This window comes from Leuresthes tenuis, unplaced genomic scaffold (assembly GCF_036924035.1).
Source record: "Leuresthes tenuis unplaced genomic scaffold, fLeuTen1.0.hap1 SCAF_23, whole genome shotgun sequence".
NCBI lineage: Eukaryota > Metazoa > Chordata > Actinopteri > Atheriniformes > Atherinopsidae > Leuresthes > Leuresthes tenuis.
Genome location: NW_027325377.1, coordinates 11,038,219 through 11,050,704, shown reverse-complemented (window position 1 = coordinate 11,050,704; position 12,486 = coordinate 11,038,219). Strand labels below are relative to the sequence as shown.

Sequence of the window (12,486 nt, the reverse complement as noted above, 5' to 3'; positions counted from 1 at the left end):
TTACCGAAGCTGCTACAGCTCGATTGGCCGAATACCCTTTGATCCTATTTCGGTGAATTTGACATCTGCCTTACATATAACAGATTAGCGGTTTAGCAGTTTTAATTTAGTTTGAGTGAAGGAATTCATTTTATAGCAAAATCCGAAATCGTGAAGAACTCATGAAAGTAAGCTTATTCTCGGATTCCTGAAACTTTAGATTTGCTCTTTCTTTTACTGCAAAGTACAACGTTGTTTTTTTTGTTTAAATATTTCTAGACATGGTAAATATTAAGGACAAAGCAGTTTTCACATAGTTTGAGTGAAGGAATTCATTTTATAGATAAAATCCCAAGAGTCTGCAGAGAAAAGAGAGTGAATGCGAAGTAGACTTTAACACGGCTATGGGAGCGAGCCGAGTGTCGGCTAACCGGGAGAATTGCTTGAAAGAAACGCGACACCGAATGAGCGGTCAGAACAAAGCCTCAATACGGGATTCTCGTGGTGTTTTTGTTGCTGCCTTGTCTTTTGCATAGAGTAAAAGACAAGGCAGCCATCGAATAGGGCCCGATTGTTCCTACTTGGTCAGCCGAGGAGCAAGGGGGGGGGGGGCAAGCGTCTCAACCAAGCAAAGCTCACCATGGGGAAGGTGGCTATGCCAACTAGCCTGATGCCCTGCTCCCGCAGTGACGGATAATCGTACTCTGGTTTCTCTTCATAACGTACAAGTCTTTCGCCTTTTACTAAAGATTTCTGTGGAGAGCAGCACTAATGAGTTGTTTCTATTTTTGGCAGGCTTTACCTTTGCGAGTGAAGCCCTTTCTGTCTGTGCAAAAGAAATCTTCTTATTGTGCAGAGTGACTTCTCTGAGTAGAGTCGCCTTACTTGTTGCGACTGTGCCGATGTTCGAAGCTGGAGTGCAAAGTTGTTGCTTGAATGGTGCTTGCTGGAGCGTGCGGGAGTGCAAAGTTATACCATTTAAAAGGGCTGAAGAGTGCTCAGTGCAGCGGGTGGGCGACACTCTGGCCACCTTGAAAACCGAGGTTACATCCACTACCAGGGGCAGCCCAAGTTCTGCCGCAAGTGTGGTGAGCATGGGCACCTGGTTGAGGCTTGTACCAAGGTGTTATGTGGGAAGAGCAGAGAAATTGGGCAAACTTTTGGAGAGTGTCCAAATGGCAGAAAATGTAATCTCTGTGGAGAATTAAATCACCTCTTCAGAGATTGCCCTAAATCTTTTGCCAACAAATTAAAGACGGTAAAGCCACAGTCAAGCCAACAAAGAGAAGGACCAAAGGTGGCAGTTGGTGAACAAAGTGAAGAGGTTGACCCAATAAATTCAAACTTCCCGCCAAAAGCTTGGATTGGAAGTGAGGAGCAAAAAGGGGAGGGGCCTGTAGAGGCCTCACCACTCAGTGTTGAAGTCTGTGAGAATTCACAGGCAGAGGGTGGAGCTACGCTAAATGAGGAGGAAGAGCAGACAGGTGAGTCTAGTGAAGATACTCACCTCCCCGAAGGTCAACAGCCGAAGAGGACGGCATCTGAGCCTCTGATTCCCCAGTGGTATCAGAGAAGAGGGGAAGGGTTAGGTCCCTTTCAGACAGTTCTTCAGTGGAAGAACCTAGAGTCTTCCCCTCCGACTCACCAAATGAGGTCTCCTTTTTAACTTCAGCTCTGCAATCAACCCCCAGGGACTCAAAGTTAAATGCAACATTGCGTCAGAGGCCAACACCGAGAGTCCGAAAAGGAAATATAGATCACCCTACTCACTTTTCACCTAAAGAAATGAAGGAAGAGCTAGTTTCCCAAGAAATAACCTGTGTGTAATTTGTTTTGATAACTTAGAAAAACGAAAATGACATACCTACTTTCCTTTATGCTTTTAATGGTTCTCACCTTCTCAACACTAAATGTGAGAAGTGTGAAATCAAAGACAAGAGCCCAGAGTATTTTATCCTTCTTAGACTCCATAAAATCAGATGTGTTTTTAATACAAGAATGTGGACTACCTTTTTTAAAAAACCATAGACAATGGGAGGAAATGTGGCCCCATTTATCGATATGGAGTGGCTCAAATCAAAATAAAAATGATGGTGTGGCCATTCTAATTAAAAATCCGCATGTTCTGGTGAAAGGTAGCACAGTGGTGAGAGACGGACGGGCACTTTTAGCACACTTGAATTTTATGGGGCAAGACTTTAACCTCTTAAATATTTATGGTTTCAATGGAAAAAATGAAAGGTATGACCTTTTAGAAGATATACAGCTTTACATGCTAGGGCAAGTACCTTTAGTTGTAGGAGGGGATTTTAACTGTATCTTGAGCAGGAAAGATAGAAAAAGAGCAGGGGTAGATTTTAAAGTGGATAAGACTTCAGGGCATATGCAGGGATTTTAAGCTTACTGACTGTTTTAAAACCATGCATCCCAGAGAGGAGGGCTTCACCTGGTTTAGTCATGATGGCACCAGAGCCTCTCGCATTGATTATTTCTTTACTAGAGATTGCCCACCCACTGATGTTAGATTAACCCCTGTTTTCTTTTCAGACCACCTTATGCTCTCCTGCACCCTTTCACCCCCTTCTGGTGTGACGGTAGGAAGTGGTCTGTGGAAACTCAACTGTTCCCTGTTGGAGGATGAAATCATAGTCAGTCAGTACAGGGAATGTTATAAAGAGTGGCAGACCCTTCAAGACCTCTACGAAACACATGCACAATGGTGGGAAATGGTGAAGGAAACGACCCAGACTTTTTTTAAACAGCAAGGTAAACGTAAAAAAAGGAAAGAGAATAGATGTATGATGGGACTACATAAACGCTTACAGCGCTACTTTAAACTAAATCAGTGTGGCATAGACTTTAAAGAAGAAATCAAAGATGTCATAAAGGAAATGTCAGTTTTAGCAGAAATAAAGAGTAAAGGAATTTTTGTAAGAAGCAGGGAGCAGGAAATTGAGGAAGGTGAAAAAGAAAGAAAGTTATAAATAAAAAGGAGTGTATTCAAAATCTAAAAAGAGAAGATGGGTTTTTAACAAAATCCACACAAGAGATGATTGAAACTGTACATACCTTTTATAGTAACATGTACAAAGAGAAACCAGTGCACTTGGAAACATCGGCAGAAATCTTAAAATTCGTTGACAAAACCGTAAAAGAGAATGCACACTTGACACAGAATTTTACTGCTTTAGAGTTAAAAAAAATGCCTAACAGGTTTTAAGAGAAGTCGAGCTCCGGGTTTAGACGGGCTTCCTGCAGAATTCTATCTGACCTATTGGGACCTTTTATCATCAGACATTTTAGATGTTTTTAAAGATTTTGAAAAACTCGACCGACTGCCTGACAGTTTTAGAGTGGGAATAGTGACTCTACTTTATAAAAAAAATGATAAGACTGACCTAAAGAATTGGAGGCCCATCACACTTTTAAACTTTGACTGTAAACTTTTTAGCAAGGTTTTAGCGACACGGATGTCCTCTGTTTTAGAGGAGGTAATTCACCCAGACCAAGCTTGTGCCATCTCAGGGAGACAACTCACCGACAGCCTCGTACTGATTCGAGACATCATTGATTACGCTAGAGACAGAAACACCCGGCTTGTCATCTTAAATTTAGACTTTGAAAAAGCATTTGATCGGGTCTCGCATCAATATCTCTTTCAGGTGTTGCTGCCATCAAAAAGGGCCCGATTGTTCCTACTTGGTGAGCTTTGCTTGGTTGAGACGCTTGCCCCCCCCCCCAGCTCCTCGGCTGACCAAGTAGAAACAATCTATTTGATGGCTGCCTTGTCTTTTACTCTGTGCAAAAGACAAGGCAGCCACAAACACCACGGGAACACCGTATTGAGGCTTTGTTCTGACCACTCATTCGGTGTCGCGTTTCTTTCAAGCAATTCTCCCGGTTAGCCCGCACTCGGCTCGCTCCCAGAGCCGTGTTAAAGTCCACTTCGCATTCACTCTCTTTTCTCAGCAGATTAAAAGAAAGTTTCATCTTGGGCTCCCTGAAACTTCCATCCTGCACCGCTGTTTGCTTTTTCACAAGAGCAGAGGAGAGCGCACCGTTCCCAGCGGCACTGCAGTACCGGGTCGAGGCTTGGAGTGAACGGAGCAAGCTTCTTTTTCAACTCCTATTCTTAAAAATCCATTTAATATGTTGTCCTCGTATAGAGGACATATTAAACTGATAAGAACAGATACTACACTTGATCTTAGCCAAAAGGCCAAGAAGCGATAACTGTCCACTGTTTCAGGTCCGAGGGCCCTTGCTGGCACAATGCGCACTTGTAGCAGTGTTCTTTTTATGGCCATAGGTGGCCAGAGTGTCACGTTGCACCTCCGCCCACCCGCTGCACTGAGCACTCTTCAGCCCTTTTAAATGGTATAACTTTGCACTCCCGCATGCTCCAGCAAGCACCATTCAAGCAACAACTTTGCACTCCAGCTTCGAACATCGGCACAGTCGCAACAAGTAAGGCGACTCTACTCAGAGAAGTCACTCTGCAAAGTAGCAAGATTTCTTTTGCACAGACAGAAAGGGCTTCACCCGCAAAGGTAAAGCCTGCCAATAATAGAAACAACTCATTAGTGCTGCTCTCCACGGAAGTCTTTAGTAAAAGGCGAAAGACTTGTATGTTATGAAGAGAAACCAGAGTACGATTATCCGTCACTGCGGGAGCAGGGCATCAGGCTAGTTGGTATAGCCACCTTCCCCATGGTGAGCGTTGCTTGGTTGAAACGCTTGCCCCCCCCCCCCCTTGCTCCTCGGCTGACCAAGTAGGAACAATCGGGCCCTATTCGATGGCTGCCTTGTCTTTTACTCTATGCAAAAGACAAGGCAGCAACAAAAACACCACGAGAATCCCGTATTGAGGCTTTGTTCTGACCGCTCATTCGGTGTCGCGTTTCTTTCAAGCAATTCTCCCGGTTAGCCGACACTCGGCTCGCTCCCATAGCCGTGTTAAAGTCTACTTCGCATTCACTCTCTTTTCTCAGCAGACTCTTAGGATTTTATCTATAAAATGAATTCCTTCACTCAAACTATGTGAAAACTGCTTTGTCCTTAATATTTACCATGTCTAGAAAGATTTAAACAAAAAAAACAACGTTGTACTTTGCAGTAAAAGAAAGAGCAAATCTAAAGTTTCAGGAATCCGAGAATAAGCTTACTTTCATGAGTGCTTCACGATTTCGGATTTTGCTATAAAATGAATTCCTTCACTCAAACTAAATTAAAACTGCTAAACCGCTAATCTGTTACATGTAAGGCAGATGTCAAATTCACCGAAATAGGATCTAAGGGTATTCGGCCAATCGAGCTGTAGCAGCTTCGGTAAAAGAGTATAAGTTGAAGAGTTTGTGAATAAAGGTGTGCGCACACATAGTGAGCTGTAGGAAAATAGGCAGGGAGCAATGCCGGCTGGGGTATATGTTCTTGTATGTTGTCTGACTGTTTGATTTGAATGTGTTGTGTAAGTGTCCTGTTGAATGTTTGGGCTTTGACACTTCACTGTGGTTGTTAACTGTGTGGTGTGTCCTGAAATGTTATATGTTTGGGCTGTGTGACATGCTTAATGCTTGTCAGTAGCTACCCACTTATTCATATATAGCAACTGACAACATAAGAAGTCTGGACATACTTTGATAGTAGTTGTAGAAGTATCCTTATTGATAATAGATAAACTAATTCATAGTGATAGAACAGTAGATGAACAGGTGCCTGCACGTCTCACGAAAATAAAATGGGTGTATGATTGCTGACGGCAGAGCAATACTGCCAAACTTATGAGTTCTTGTGGCAAACTTGATTCAGTGTCTTGACGTGTATACGCTGTTTCGCTGACTTGATTGTCACAAGAAACAAAGTGTGTTTGATAAGATCCGACCATTTTATTACGGGAGGATCAGTATGTATGGATTCTGATGTGACTGATAAACCCATTCGTATCTTAAGCATAATCTAATACGTGAGACAACGCCCTGGCACACAATCAAAAAAAAAAAAAGAGAGAGCGGTTTTGTGTCCCCACAGTCCATAATGTAGAAAAGAGAGAAAAAAGCCTTTCTGATTTGGTGTGTGTGCTCATAGTGCAGAGTGTAGAGAAAAGAGAGAAAAGAAAGCCGTTTTGGTGTCACGGGTGTTGTGACTTACACACACACATTTCTGAATTGAGAAAAGAAATTATTTTAGAGGAAGCAGTAGAGTTTAGATCCCACATTTGTTGATAGGCATTCATTTATTTCTTCACTTCTGATGAAGTTTCAACAATAAACAACAAACTTTGTATTATGAGAAAGAACCAGACTCATTCTTCAGGAATCCGAAAATAAGCACGAATTCGGATTCTCCTATAAAACGAATTAATTAACTCAAACCAAGTTAAGACTGCTTTGTCCTTCATATTTATTCATGTCTAATCAAGTTTCAACGATAAACAATGTTGTACTTTGTAGAATGAGAAAGAACTTCTTCAGCAATAAGCATCTCTCGACATATGACGAAATACAGATTTTGCTATAAAATTGATTTCTTCTATCAGCGTGACTTAAAACTGTTTGTCCTCCTTATTTATCCACTTCAAATCAAGTTTCAACAATTAAAAAAAAATTGTAGTTTGAGAAAGAACAACTTAATCTTCAGCAATAAGTATAAAAAGAGGGTAACAAAAGGTGCAAATGCCAACCATACATCACTAAAAGGTGGAGCGGAAGTATTCAGCTGCAAGTAGGTGTGATTGTTCGACCATAATTTGTAAAAAGTGGGTAAGAGAAGGTTCGAATGCCCGACTAAATATTAACAAAAGCGGGAGGAGAGGTCTTCGGATGAGAGTGGGTGAGAATTTCCTACCATACAAGTATGGTGGAGAGGAAGCTGTGATTGGCCGACAATAGTAAAAAGCAGGTGAGAAAAGGTGCGAATGTCAAAACATACATGATCAAAACAGGGAGCGGAGGTGTTTGGCTGCGACAAGGTGTGAATGTCCACCCATAATTAATGAAAAACGGGCAACAAGTAGGTTCGAATGCCCAACCATACATCATCAAAAGCAGGAGTGGATGTGTTCGGCTTCAAGAAGGTATGAATGTCCATCAATAATTGCTATAAAACATGAAAGAAAATTTTCGAATATCAAACCGCACATAATCATAAGCGGGAGAGGAGGTGTTCCGCTGCAAGAAGGTGTGAATATCCACCCATAATTACTGAAAAATGGGTAAGAAAAGGTGCGAATGCCCAACCATACATCATCAAAAGCAGGAGTGGATGTGTTCGGCTACAAGAAGGTTTGAATGTCCGACCATAGTTTGTAAAAAGCGGGTAAGAACAGGTTTGTATGCCCGACTGTACACAATCAAAAGAGGGAGCGGAGTTGTTCAGCTACAAGAAGGTGTGAAAGTCCGACCATGGTTTGTAAAAAGCGGGTAAGAACAGGTTCGTATGCCCGAATATACACCATCAAATGCGGGAGCGGAGGTGTTCGGCTGTGAGTAGGTGTGAATCTCCAACCATAATTGCTGAAAAATGTGTTAGAAAAGGTAAGAATGCCGGTCCATACATCATCAAAAGCGGGAGAGGTGGTGTTCGGCTGCAAGTAGGTGTGAATGTCCAGCCATAATTACTCACAAATGGGTAAGAAAAGGTAGTATTGCAAGACCATACATGATCAAAACAGGGAGCGGAGGTGGTTAAGCTGCAAGAAGTTGTTAATGTCCGACTAAGGTTTATAAAAAGCGGGTAAGAAAAGGTGCGAATGCCCGACAATGTATGATCAAAAGAGGGAGCGGAGGTTTTCGGCTGAAAGAAGGTCTGAATGTCCAACCATAATTTGTAAAAACCGGGGAAGAAAAGGCTCGAAAGCCCGACTATACACCATCAAAAGCTGGAGCGGAGGTGTTCAGCTGCAAGAAGGTCTGAATGTCCATCAATAATTGCTAGAAAACATGAAAGAGAATTTTCGAATATCAAACCGCACATGATAATAAGCGGGAGAGGAGGTGTTCAGCTGCAAGAAGGTGTGAATGTCCACCCATAATTACTGAAAAATGGGTAAGAAAAGGTGCGAATTCCCAACCATACATCATCAAATGCACGAGTGGATGTGTTCGGCGACAAGAAGGTTTGAATGTCCGACCATAGTTTGTAAAAAGCGGGTAAGAAAAGGTTCGAATGCCCAAACATACACCATCAAAAGAGGGAGCGGAGGTGTTCCGCTGTAAGAAGGTGTGAATGTCCGACCATAGTTGGTAAAAAGCGGGTAAGAAAAGGTTAAAATACCCGACTGTACACAATCAATAGCGGGAGTGGAGTTGTTCGGCTACTAAAAGGTGTGAAAGTCCAACCCTGGTTTTAAAAAGCGGGTAAGAAAAGGTTCGAATGCCCGAATATACACCATCAAAAGAGGTAGCGGAGGTGTTCCGCTGTAAGACGGTGTGAATGTCCGATCATAGTTGGTAAAAAGCGGGTAAGAAAAGGTTAAAATACCCGACTGTACACAATCAAAAGAGGGAGCGGAGTTGTTCAGCTAAGAGAAGGTGTGAAAGTCCGACCATGGTTTGTAAAAAGCGGGTAAGAAAAGGTTCGTATGCCCGAATATACACTATCAAAACCGGAAGCGTACGTGTTCGGCTGCAAGAAGGTGTGAACGTCCAACCAAAGTTTGTGAAAAAGCAGTTAAGAAAAGGTTCGAATATCTAACCAAACATAATCAAAAGCGGGAGCAGAGCTGTTCGACTGCAGGTAGGTGTGAATGTCAGAGAATAATTTGCAAAAAGCTGATGAGAAAGGATGAGAAATCACGACTATACACCATCAAATGCGGTAGCGGAGTTGTTCGGCTGTGAGTAGGTGTGATTCTCCAACCATAATTGCTGAAAAATGTGTTAGAAAAGGTAAGAATGCCGGTCCATACATCATCAAAAGCGGGAGAGGTGGTGTTCGGCTGAAAGTAGGTGTGAATGTCCATTAATGATTGCTTTAAAACATGAAAGAAAATTTTCGAATATCAAACCTTACATGATCATTAGCGGGAGAGGAGGTGTTCAGCTGCAAGAAGGTGTGAATATCCACCCATAATTACTGAAAAATGGGTAGGAAAAGATGCGAATGTCCAACCATAAATCATCAAAAGCAGGAGTGGAGTTGTTCAGCTACAAGAAGGTATGAAAGTCCAACCATGGTTTGTAAAAAGCGGGTAAGAGAAGGTTCGAATACCCGAATATATACCATCAAAAGCGGAAGCGGAGGTGTTCGGCTGCAAGAAGGTGTGAACGTCCGACCAAAGTTTGTAAAAAGCAGTTAAGAAAAGGTTTGAATATCCAACCGAACATAATCAAAAGCGGGAGCAGAGCTGTTCGACTGCAAGTAGGTGTGAATGTCAGATCATAATTGCTGAAAAATGTGATAGAAAAGACTAGAATGCCGGACAATACATCATCAAAAGCGGGAGAGGTGGTTTTTCGGCTGCAAGTAGGTGTGAATGTCCAGCCATAATTACTCACAAACGGGGGAAGAAAAGGTGGTTCAGCTGCAAGGTGTGAATGTCTGACTAAAGTTTGTAAAAACCGTGTAAGACAAGGGGCGAATGCCCGACAATGTATGATCAAAAGAGGGAGCGGAGGTTTTCGGCTGCAAGGTCTGAATGTCCAACCACAATTTGTAAAAATCGGGGAAGAAAAGGCTCGAAAGCCCGACTATACACCATCAAAAGTGGGAGCAGAGGTGTTCAGGTGCAAGAAGGTCTGAATGTCCGACCAAAAATTACTGAAAAATGGGTAAGAAAAGGTGCGAATGCCAAATCATACATCATCAAAAGCAGGAGCGGATGTGTTCGGCTACAAGAAGGTTTGAATGTCCAACCATAGTAAGTAATAGGCGGGTAAGAAAAGGCTCGAATGCCCGACTATATACCATCAAAAGCGGAAGCGGAGGTGTTCGGCTGCAAGACGGTGTGAACGTCCGACCAAAGTTTGTAAAAAGCAGTTAAGAAAATGTTCGAATATCCAACCAAACATAATCAAAAGCGGGAGCAGAGCTGTTCGACTGCAAGTAGGTGTGAATATCAGATCATAATTTGCAAAAAGCTGTTGAGAAAGGGTGAGAATGCCCGACTATACACTATCAAATGCGGGAGCGGAGGTGTTCGTCTGTGAGTAGGTGTGAATGTCCGACCATAATTGCTGAAAAATGTGTTAGAAAAGGTAAGAATGCCGGACCATATATCATCAAAAGCGGGAGAGGTTGTGTTCGGCTGCAAGTAGGTGTGAATGTCCAGCCATAATTACTCACAAACGGGTAAGAAAAGGTACTATTGCCAGACCATATATGATCAAAACAGGGAGCGGAGGTGGTTCAGCTGCAAGAAGGTTTGAATGTCCGAATAAAGTTTGTAAAAAGCGGGTAAGACAAGGTGTGAATGCCCGACAATGTATGATCAAAAGAGGAGCGGAGGTTTTCGGCTGCAAGAAGGTCTGAATGTCCACCCATAATTACTGAAAAATGGGTAAGAAAAGGTGCGAAAGCCCAACCGCACATGATCATAAGTGGATGAGAAGGTGTTCGACTGCAAGTAGGTGTGAATGTAAGATCATAATATTTAAAAAGCGGGTAAGAAAAGGTAAGAATGCCCAACCATAAATTATCAAAAGTTGCAGCAGAGTTTCGGCTGGTATTTATCAATGTCTAGATAGATTTCAATAAAAAACAACGTTGTACTTTGCAGTAAAAGAAAGTGCAAATCAAAAGTTTTAGGAATCCGAGAATAAGCTTATTTTCATGAGTTCTGCACGATTTCGGATTTTATGTATAAAATGAATTCCTTCACGCAAACTAAGTTAACACTGCTTTGTCCTTCATATGTACCCATTTCTACATATATTTCAAGCATAAACTTCCTCATATTACCCTGAATAAGAAAGAGCCACACTTGTGATTAAGCCATACCTCCCTTTTGAGGAGTTCTGCATTATTTGGGATTTTATCTATAAAATTAATTCCTTCACTCAAACTATGTTAAAACGGCTTTTACCTTCATATTTATCAATGTCTCGATAGATTTAAACAAAAAAACAACGTTGTACTTTGCAATAAAAGAAAGAGCAAATCAAAAGTTTTAGGAATCCGAGAATAAGCTTATTTTCATGAGTTCTGCACGATTTCGGATTTTATGTATAAAATGAATTCATTCACTCAAACCAAGTTAAAACTGCTTTTTCCTTCATATTTATCAATGTCTAGATCGACTTCAACAAAGAACAACATTGTATTTTGCAGTAGAAGAAAGAGCAAAACTGAAGGATCAGGAATCCGAGAATAAGCTTCTTTTCATACGTTCTGCATGATTTGGGATTTTATGTATAAAATGAATTCCTTCACTCAAACTAAGTTAACACTGCTTTGTCCTTCATATGTACCCATTTCTACATATATTTCAAGCATAAACTTCCTCATACTACCCTGAATGAGAAAGAACCACACTTGTGATTAAGCCATACGCCCCTTTTGAGGAGTTCTGCATGATTTGGGATTTTATCTATAAAATCAATTCCTTCACTCAAACTATGTTAAAACGGCTTTTACCTTCATATTTATCAATGTCTCGATAGATTTAAACAAAAAAACAACGTTGTACTTTGCAGTAAAAGAAAGAGCCAATCAAAAGTTTTAGGAATCCGAGAATAAGCTTATTTTCATGAGTTCTGCACGATTTCGGATTTTATGTATAAAATGAATTCATTCACTCAAACCAAGTTAAAACTGCTTTTTCCTTCATATTTATCAATGTCTAGATCGACTTCAACAAAGAACAACATTGTATTTTGCAGTAGAAGAAAGAGCAACACTGAAGGATCAGGAATCCGAGAATAAGCTTATTTTCTTATGGGCAAGTGGGAACTGCTTTGTCCTTCATATTTATCAATGTGTAGATGGATTTCAACTTCTTCTACTGCAATGTCCAATGTTTTTCTTTGTTGAAGTCGATCTAGACATTGATGAATATGGAAGGACAAAGCAGTTTTAACTTGGTTTGAGCAAAGCAATTCATTTTTTAGCAAAATCCGAAATCGTGCAGAACTCATGAAAGCAGGCTTATACTCGGATTCCTGAAACTTTAGATTTGCTCTTTCTTTTACTGCAAAGTACAACGTTGTTTTTTTTGTTTAAATATTTCTAGACATGGTAAATATGAAGGACAAATCAGTTTTAACATAGTTTGAGTGAAGTAATGCATTTTATAAGCAAAATCCCAAATCATGCAGAACTCACGAAATGCTTTTTCTCGCTTTTCACTGCTTTTTACAAACTTTGGTCGGACGTTCACACCTTCTTGCATCCGAATACCTCCGCTTCCGCTTTTGATGATGTATATTCGGGCATTCGAACCTTTTTTTACCAGCTTTTACAAACCATTGTCGGACTTTCACACTTTCTTGCAGCCGAACACCACCTCTCCCGCTTTTGATGATGTATGGTCCAGTATTCTTATCTTTTCTAACACATTTTCCAGCAATTATG

At 41.2% G+C, this 12,486-nt stretch overlaps 3 non-coding genes across 3 annotated transcripts; 1 reads left to right on the top strand and 2 right to left on the bottom strand.

Moving 5' to 3' along the window:
- Nucleotides 1–678: 678 nt before the first annotated feature.
- On the top strand, nucleotides 679–793 carry LOC140283515 (U5 spliceosomal RNA). Its single transcript, XR_011910114.1, has one exon. It is a non-coding gene; the product is annotated as a U5 spliceosomal RNA (small nuclear RNA).
- Nucleotides 794–4,026: 3,233 nt separating this feature from the next.
- LOC140283361 (U2 spliceosomal RNA) lies at nucleotides 4,027–4,210 on the bottom strand. The gene has a single exon (XR_011910064.1). It is a non-coding gene; the product is annotated as a U2 spliceosomal RNA (small nuclear RNA).
- A 308-nt stretch (nucleotides 4,211–4,518) lies between these two features.
- Nucleotides 4,519–4,632, bottom strand: LOC140283495 (U5 spliceosomal RNA). Its single transcript, XR_011910095.1, has one exon. It is a non-coding gene; the product is annotated as a U5 spliceosomal RNA (small nuclear RNA).
- Nucleotides 4,633–12,486: the final 7,854 nt, after the last annotated feature.